The sequence below is a fragment of the Anthonomus grandis genome, chromosome 5, assembly GCF_022605725.1.
Source record: "Anthonomus grandis grandis chromosome 5, icAntGran1.3, whole genome shotgun sequence".
Classification (NCBI taxonomy): domain Eukaryota; kingdom Metazoa; phylum Arthropoda; class Insecta; order Coleoptera; family Curculionidae; genus Anthonomus; species Anthonomus grandis.
Window position 1 is genome coordinate 22,915,498 of NC_065550.1, and position 8,380 is coordinate 22,923,877.

The window sequence follows — 8,380 nt, forward strand, 5'->3', positions numbered from 1 at the left end:
CTTAAAAAGCACAGAGCTTCAACAGATGAGACAGGATGCCTTCCAGTTAGATGTTTTGTATCCCATAGGCCAACCTATCGAAAAATTAAAGTATAAAGACCTTCACGGACTTCTGTGCTATATACCCCCAATCGCCCATAAATTTTATAATAATTTGACAACCAGTGAGAATGCTGTTGATGAAGATATTGCGACACAAGAACAAGACGTTGAGGCTCAAGTGCTATAATTTTTTTTTTTTAATAATTTTAAAGGGCAGAGTGGCCCAACTGGCTTTTTTTTACAGAAAAATAATGTTTTTTGAAATTATTTTGTTCCAATATAATGTTATGTGCCATATTAATATTATTAAAGTTGTAAATTTATAATAAATAAATCTTTTACGATACAAATTTCCGTTTGACTTTTCATAAAAACATTTATTGTCAATTATCTCAAAACTCCTTTTTTGCACTTGGGCCACTTTGCTCTTGAGCGGCTCATTTCTGATGCAGAAAGTCAAGATAGTAATCATGACACCGAATCCGAAAAGAAAGTTTAAGAAGAAGAATATATGGATATTGATATAGTTTTGTTCCAAGCTCTGACTTTCTCTATTGAACCTTAACCCTCTTCGGTACCTTCTTCAACTGGCTATTTCTATGGAAAAAACCGGTATTAATCGGCAAAAAATGGACCGGAATCTGTTCGAACTCTAGCTCATAATATTATTACTCACCTGGCAGGCTTAAAAGGACCAGCAAGATCGGCCAATCTGTCTACTCTTTATCTCGCTTGACGGTTGTTTTTTTACAGACGACTATCTTGAAACACACTAATGCAAAGGAACAGAACTAAGTGCCAAATAACGTAGTGAACCTTCCTTTGTAAACCATTTGAGCATGTCAGAACTACGAGGATTTCTTAGATTGCTAACTTTATGTGGAGTTTTTAAATATGGAAGGGAAGATGCAGCATCTTTATGAGATAAAAATGAAAAATGTAGGGACATATTTCGTGCGACAATGTCACTTGAACGATTTTTATTTCATTTGACTGCCATAAAATTTGACAACGCAGAAACTAGGGCTGATAGAATTTTCACAGGAAATCATTCAGCAGCTATTTTCGATATTTTTGACAAAATTACTATAGTACTAATTATTCCTGTTCCGAATACCCAACCAAGTGCTAGTAGCTTTTAGAGGAAAATTCCGCATGTACATGAAATCAAACCCCGCAAAATATGGTTTAAAGATTATCTGTCTTGGCGATACTAGAACGCACTATTTGCTCAATGCTTTTTATATACGGGTATAAATAAAGAAAGTCATAATCTAAAAAAGTTAGGTGTTTCTAATTTAGATGTACTGGAACTTGTTGAGCCTAATGAAAATATGAATAGAAACATCACTGATAATAACTGTTTAATTTCTAATTAATTAGTTGTTGAGCTGAAAGCTAGAAAACTTTATAATTCTACTAAATCTGGTTTGATAGTTTAGACAAGAAATGTGCGAGTTATTCACGCAACAGAAGAAGTCGCAGCTGGCTTTCTACTATGTTAGCCTTTTACTGTGTTTTGTGCCTTGCTAAATAACTCGAGCGTAAATTCCTATATTATTGTTAAACTGGGTAACCTGTATGATAAAAACACACGAAAAACATTTACAATTATCTGAGGAGAAGCTTTGATAAAAGAACATCTATCGAGTTTTCATAGCGTATCAACGGAACTAAAAACGACGATTGCTAAAGTTTTAGGCACGCCTGTTCCATTTGAGGAGCAAGCTTTAGCTCCTTACAAAGCTTAGCTTATTACAAAAAGAATTAGGTGTTCTTTTTGTCCACGCTCCAAGGACAAAAAATATCAGACAAAATGTTTGACTTGTTCCCAAACAGTCTGCAAGCAGTATGCGGTCCAAAAGGTTATCTGTAATTCTTGCAATATAACCGAAATATAAGTTACAAATACATCATTGATATTTTTTAACCAAAATGACTAATTGTCTTTTTATTCCTTTCAAGGAGTCAAATGATAAATAGAGTAAAAAAAAAAATGCGACAACTTCCAAAGACAAATGCTATTTTCGTATAATTAATGTTTAATCATATTGGGGAATTTAAATGCTTATAAAAAATAAATTAATCATGATCATATCATTATATATATAAAAAAAGTATTGTAAGACGTTTTAGTTTGAGGTCAGTGGCGAGTCCACAGTACCACCTACGTAATTAGAAAACAAGATACCAGTTAGTAAGGATTTAGTTCACAAAAATACCAGGTTAAAAACCAGAAGTGTCTATTACTGCCATTATATAGAGGTACATACAAATCAAGTAGTTGACAAAACTTATTATACAATATTCCACAAGCTAGATCTACGCTATCAAAATCATCTAAGAACACCCATTTGATATTACATTTACGACGTATAAAGACTAATATAACCAGCCGTTTTAAAGTTATAAGTTTTATTTATATTGTCATTTATAAAATTGAAATTTGTCAATGAAAACATATCGAAAGTGCAGGATGGTAATTATCTACGAGCAATAATAGTAAATTGTCCTTTGTCCTTTGTTCCAATACATCTAAATATTTATTGGTGTTGCTAAAAATGAGGTCTAACTTGCGTTTGTTAACTTAGTACGTACGTACGTACGTAGTATAGTAACGTACATTAAGATCGCCCATAACTAAGACATGTAGACATTCAATAATTTAAAAAAAACTGTTTGAGAATTAGGTTAGAAATTTAAAACCGAATAAAAATGACAATTATGTATTTAATCAAGTGAGTATTAGGATAACATTTACACCTTAAGAAAAGTCTACTAAGATCGATAGTTTTAGTTTTTAAATGAGCGGATAAAGCCAACATCACGCCACCACTCCTTGAAATCATCATCAATCCTTCACCATGTCATACCTTCTATCACACCTACACAAGTTGTAACAACTGATAAATAATTCACAGTCACTAGTATCTTCCAACAATTATGTATCAAGCAAACCAATAACATCGAGCTTAGCCATACCAACTGTGAAATAAAGTTTACTAATCTTACTACGGAGTCCTCGATCTTTTTAAAAGTAACAGGTAATACTATTGAAATTATCACTAGCACTTTGGAGCACGATTCTAGAGACTCCTTTTATATATTTAGTACGAAAATCTCTGCTTTAATAAGCTATTTTTCTAAAATATTATAGTTAAGAGATTTACCTTGGGTTTTATTCAGGGATCTTTTTATATTTTTGGTGGAATTGTTAAGCGCTGAGTTTATGCGGGTTGTTATTTATTTTAACTCACAATACTATTTCTCAGTAAGCCTAGCATTCATTTACTACAACTCCCTTAATTCCAGATAATTTTTGTTATTTTAGAGCTAACATAGTATTAATATTCCCATATAGTTTGATTCATTAAGTTCAGTTGCAGAAGAATTGCCAATACTAGTTAGGAGAAAAATCTGCTTTTGTATTTGTACCATGATTAGTTTTTCCTATAAGTCTTTAGCTTTTTTCTCTTAGTGTCTTGCAATATTATATGTACATCTCTAATAACTTTTTTTAGTTTTAAGTGTCCCTTTTAAGGAAACTGGTTATACCTTTTATTTACTTTAACGATATTATAGGGTTCCTATAATTTGATTTGCGATTTGATAGCACTATGTCTAATATAAGCTAAGGCCAAAATAATACAATATATTTTATTCTTCCTCTCCTAGTGATACATTTTGACATCCAAAGTAGTCTGTAAGTTAGAGAGATTCATTAAATCTTAGTTTTTTGTCAGTCGTTTTTTGACGAAAATTTAAAATCGAAAATATCTATCATTTTTTCTTGACGTCAATTTGCCTGTCAGGAGGGTACTTTTACGGTAATAACCTAGGTATATACATAAATAATTTGAGACATGAAAGTAAGTAATGAAATGAAAAAGGGAATCAATAAGAAAAATTCAATGCAAATTTATATCCGGATACTACTTTCCTTTAAAGAAAATTCGCAAGTCTAGTAAAATTGGTATGCGTCCGTTAAACTGATAGCAGTAGGGCATGCTGTAATGCCAAGTACTCGCGTAACTAATTACATTTAAAGAGGCTGACCTAAGTGTTAAAAGCACATCAAAGCCAATAAAATAAACAAAACTATCAATAAATTTCCACATTTAATTGGACGTAGTACGCTCCAAATTCCGCCAACGAAAGGTCGATTCCAGAACCATTACAACATCAATAAACCGTCGCGGTGATGGCTGTAAAAATTCATCGACAATTTACGTTTTCTTTTTTCTTCGATTTCTAAACTTTGTTAAAAATTAAACAAGAGGCGGCGATATTAAATAAACCCGCCGGTAAATTATAGTTATTAAAAGGACGACGTAAATCAGGGCGTAAATCACTCTTAACATATTTATAACGGCCATATGTTAGAGGTGAAATAACGGCGGGCGATGTTTTTAGAGGAACGCGCAAATAAACACGAGTTGTTATGCCTGATAATGTCTTGTCTTATGGCGTACGTTAATTTACACCCAAACATATGGATATTTCTTTATAAATTGCAACACAGTCACGTAAAATAAGCGACCGTAAATGCAAAAAATTAAATTAACATAACGCTTGAAAAAGCAAAATAGAGCAGATATGCAACTGCATAATTTATAGTTCATTTTCCCCGGATCCCCAGTTTTTCCGGCCCTGCAGGACTACCAGGCAGCGAACCGTTTTACATATTTTTCCCATTTTTAATATGAGCTTGCATAATTTTGTTTGCGAACACTATTAGACTTTGCTATTTCCGTATGCATACTGCACAGCACTTCTGTTTTTAGAATGACGCTCGCGGTGTGATAAAAAGAGCGTTCAGTGCCCTGCTGGTTAATTTTATGCTGTTGATAAAACATACTTTCGGCAAATATATCTGTCGCCTAGAATAAATTGTTTATGTTAATTAACTTTTTATTTTTTTGAGTGGAAAGTTGTTGGGCATAAGAATACTTTATCTGTTACTAGTCACATACAGGGTATTTTAGGAGAAATGGCAGATATTTTGGTATATTGTAGTATTCATAATTCTTATTAAAAAAGTTCATATATCCTAATATTACTAGTTGCAAAGTTACAGCTATTTAAAGTTGGTCTAGCATAGCAGAAGGAAATTGATTATACGTGATTAACTAGGCGGTGAATGGGAAATGCATCAGTGACAGTTAGCATTTAAAGTAATATTATCGCAAATTGTCAAAGTGTTAAGAATGTCGCAGGTCTTTACGTACGCAGAATATGCCAATATGGTGTTCGTTTATGGTGCCTGTAACGGAAGTACCGAAACATCTTGTAGAGAATATGGTCGACGATTTCCGAATAGACGATTATTGACTCCAAGAGTATTTACTCATGTCTTCGTTAAACGTGAGACTGGTAGTGTATTTAGCAGGTTTAAAGTGAAATGTGCAAATTAACAAAACTTGGATGAATTAAAACAGATAAATCAGTAGAACGTAGGCCTGATATAAGTACTGGGAGAATTTCTGTGCGCATCAATGTTCCTCACGTAAAAGTATGGCGGACATTACATAAGCAAGGAATGCATCTATTTCATGTACAAAGGGTACAATACCTGGAACCCAATGATCTCGCTATTAGAGTGAAATTTTGCCATTGGGTAAATGCTCACCGTCGATCAATTTCATCAATAGTGTTCACTGATGAATCAATCTTCACACGTGACAGATGATGAAAATCTACATGCTGCTGCTAAATCCTATTTTCAACATCAATTCTCCGTAAATCTGTGGTGCGGGATTATTGACAGAACGTTGCTTGGAGCCATTGTATTACCACAGCCTCTTACAGGAGCTGCGTTTTCTACGAACAATTCTTTTAAATTCAAGAATAAATTTAAATTTTTTAGCACGAGGGAGCTCCTGTACACTACAGCCGTTAAGTGACACAATACTTATATTAAACTTTGCCGGGACGTTAGATCCACCGTAAATAGCCATCAAGGTCGCCTGACCTTACTTCCCTAGATTTTGGATTGTGGCGATGGCTAAAAAATTAAGTTTAGCAATAAAAAATAAAAACGCGAGACGAGTTATTCCTTAGGATTATGAATTGTGCCGCCCGCATTAAGGAATGTTATGATGCCTTCCAAAGAACTTCACTCGAAGTTATTCCTAGAGCTGAGAAGTGTATTGAAGTTGGCGGTGGGATTTTCGCACCATTCCGCTAAACTATTAACAACGAATTTATATTTATTTGTATTGAAAGTTATTAGATAAAAATTGTTATGATCTAACACTAGCATTAATTTCAGTAGGTGTATCTCAGCAACTATTGAGATTAGGCTACTTGTTTATATGAACTTTTCTATTTAGAATTGAAGATTCTACAACATACCGAAATAACCACCATTCCTCCTGAAACACCTTGTATAGACGATTATCTTATTTACGCGATTATTAAAAAGAACGAAATATTGTTTCTTTTTATTCAGGTGAATAACGTAGTGGATTCAAATTTTCAATAGTTCTATAATATTTTTCTTTTTTATATTTAGATTTACTTTTCCTCTTCTTTCTGTGTCCTCTTCATTGAGTTGCTGAAGAATCGCTAATTTAAATGGAAAAGATTTCTGTGCTTTTTCAGACCCTTACTGCTGAAGACTCACCCACTTCTAATTAGCTTACTACTTATCTGGTCGATATTTTAGGATTTTCTTAAACGGACTACATTCATTTTGGGAAATTCATTGAGCGCAGACATACGGGAAACATTTGTTCATTTAACGAAGCCATTTTTCAGAAACTAATTTTCAATTTTGCTTCCAGTAATTTATGATATCGGTGGTAAATCAAGATAGATGTTTCTGAATAAGTCTATAACCTCCTTTTGGGTTCTTGTTCTACCTCCATAACAAACATTATTAAGATTTCAAATTTCTGCTTTTCAATTAGTTAAATAGGGAATTGCGCTTAAATAAAAAAAAGTATTTAAATCTGATTATTTCACTTATAACGACCAATTAAAAAATAGAAGACTACACTCCCGATAAGTCTTTTAAAAATGTTAAAATTTACTAATTTTACTGTTTGAACGAATATGGAATGGCACATTTTTTCCAATTCCTTACGAACAAAAAATACGTAAAAAATATGTAGTTCTAAAATCTATTTACAATAATGTATTTTACAATATTATTTAGTGAAACCAAGTGACTTGAAATTTTTAAATAAAAATTAATAAATTAAATATCTTGTAAATTACAGACCATAAAAAATTGACATTTTGCAGTTATCTAAACAGCATATCGATGCCCTTCAGAAATAAGGAGTTAAAGCCATTTTTAGACAAATCATTGGTATTATTATAATATATATTTCAATTTTGGAACACACTGTAAATTAATTTCTACATAAATCGTTAAAAATGTTCCAAATGATTTTTAAGTACGTTAAGAATAAATTAAATTATAAATGGACTACATTTGTTAAAATGCTTTTTTAGTAAAACAGATTTTAAAACTTATAATAAATAAAAAAACATGATTCTAATATAATATTTTTTATTTATTTTATTTAAGTATTTATGCGTAATTTTATTTTCACATACTACATCTGTATTATTAAATAGGTAATTCATATATTTCTTTTATACACATTTCCTAATTAGTTATTTAAAAAAAAATAATATTCACAAAAATTCAATTATGAGTAAAAAATCAACTTAATATAATGATTATCTATCTCACTTCCACTTATCATAGACAATCATATTAAAATGATGATTCTTGTCTATAATAGTCATCAGGAGGTCAGTCTGTAAATATTTTAAGGCGATTTAAGGCGTAAATTTAAAAAAATTAAATGTAGTAGAAAGTCAAAAAATTGACTTATGACTATTGGATATTCGCCATATTACTCGCACTAATCGTAGATAAACGCAATATAATGTTGATCCTTGTCTAACTGATCTTCACTATGTCAATCTATAAATATTTCAGGGCATTTCAAGACGTGACCGAAAATTGAAAATTATGTAGAAACTTAAAAATTAATAAAAAATCGCCTTGATATAATATCCAATATATATTATATTGCAAATATCCAACTCACTTTCACTTCGTAGACACAACAGTCGTAATAAAATGATGTCTTTCCCATATTAAGACTTTGTTTTTTGAAGCAGTTCTTGGTCAAAAAATCATATAAAAAATGAACTTTATTAACTTAATTAGTCATTTGAATAAATTTTTAGTTGTCAAAAATATGTTGATATAAATCTAACAAAATTCAAAAACGATTCGTCTTTATTTATTTCTATCCTAAACTTAGCCTAATAAATTAAAAAAAATTATTTTTTTTATATTTCCAATTTATTTAGC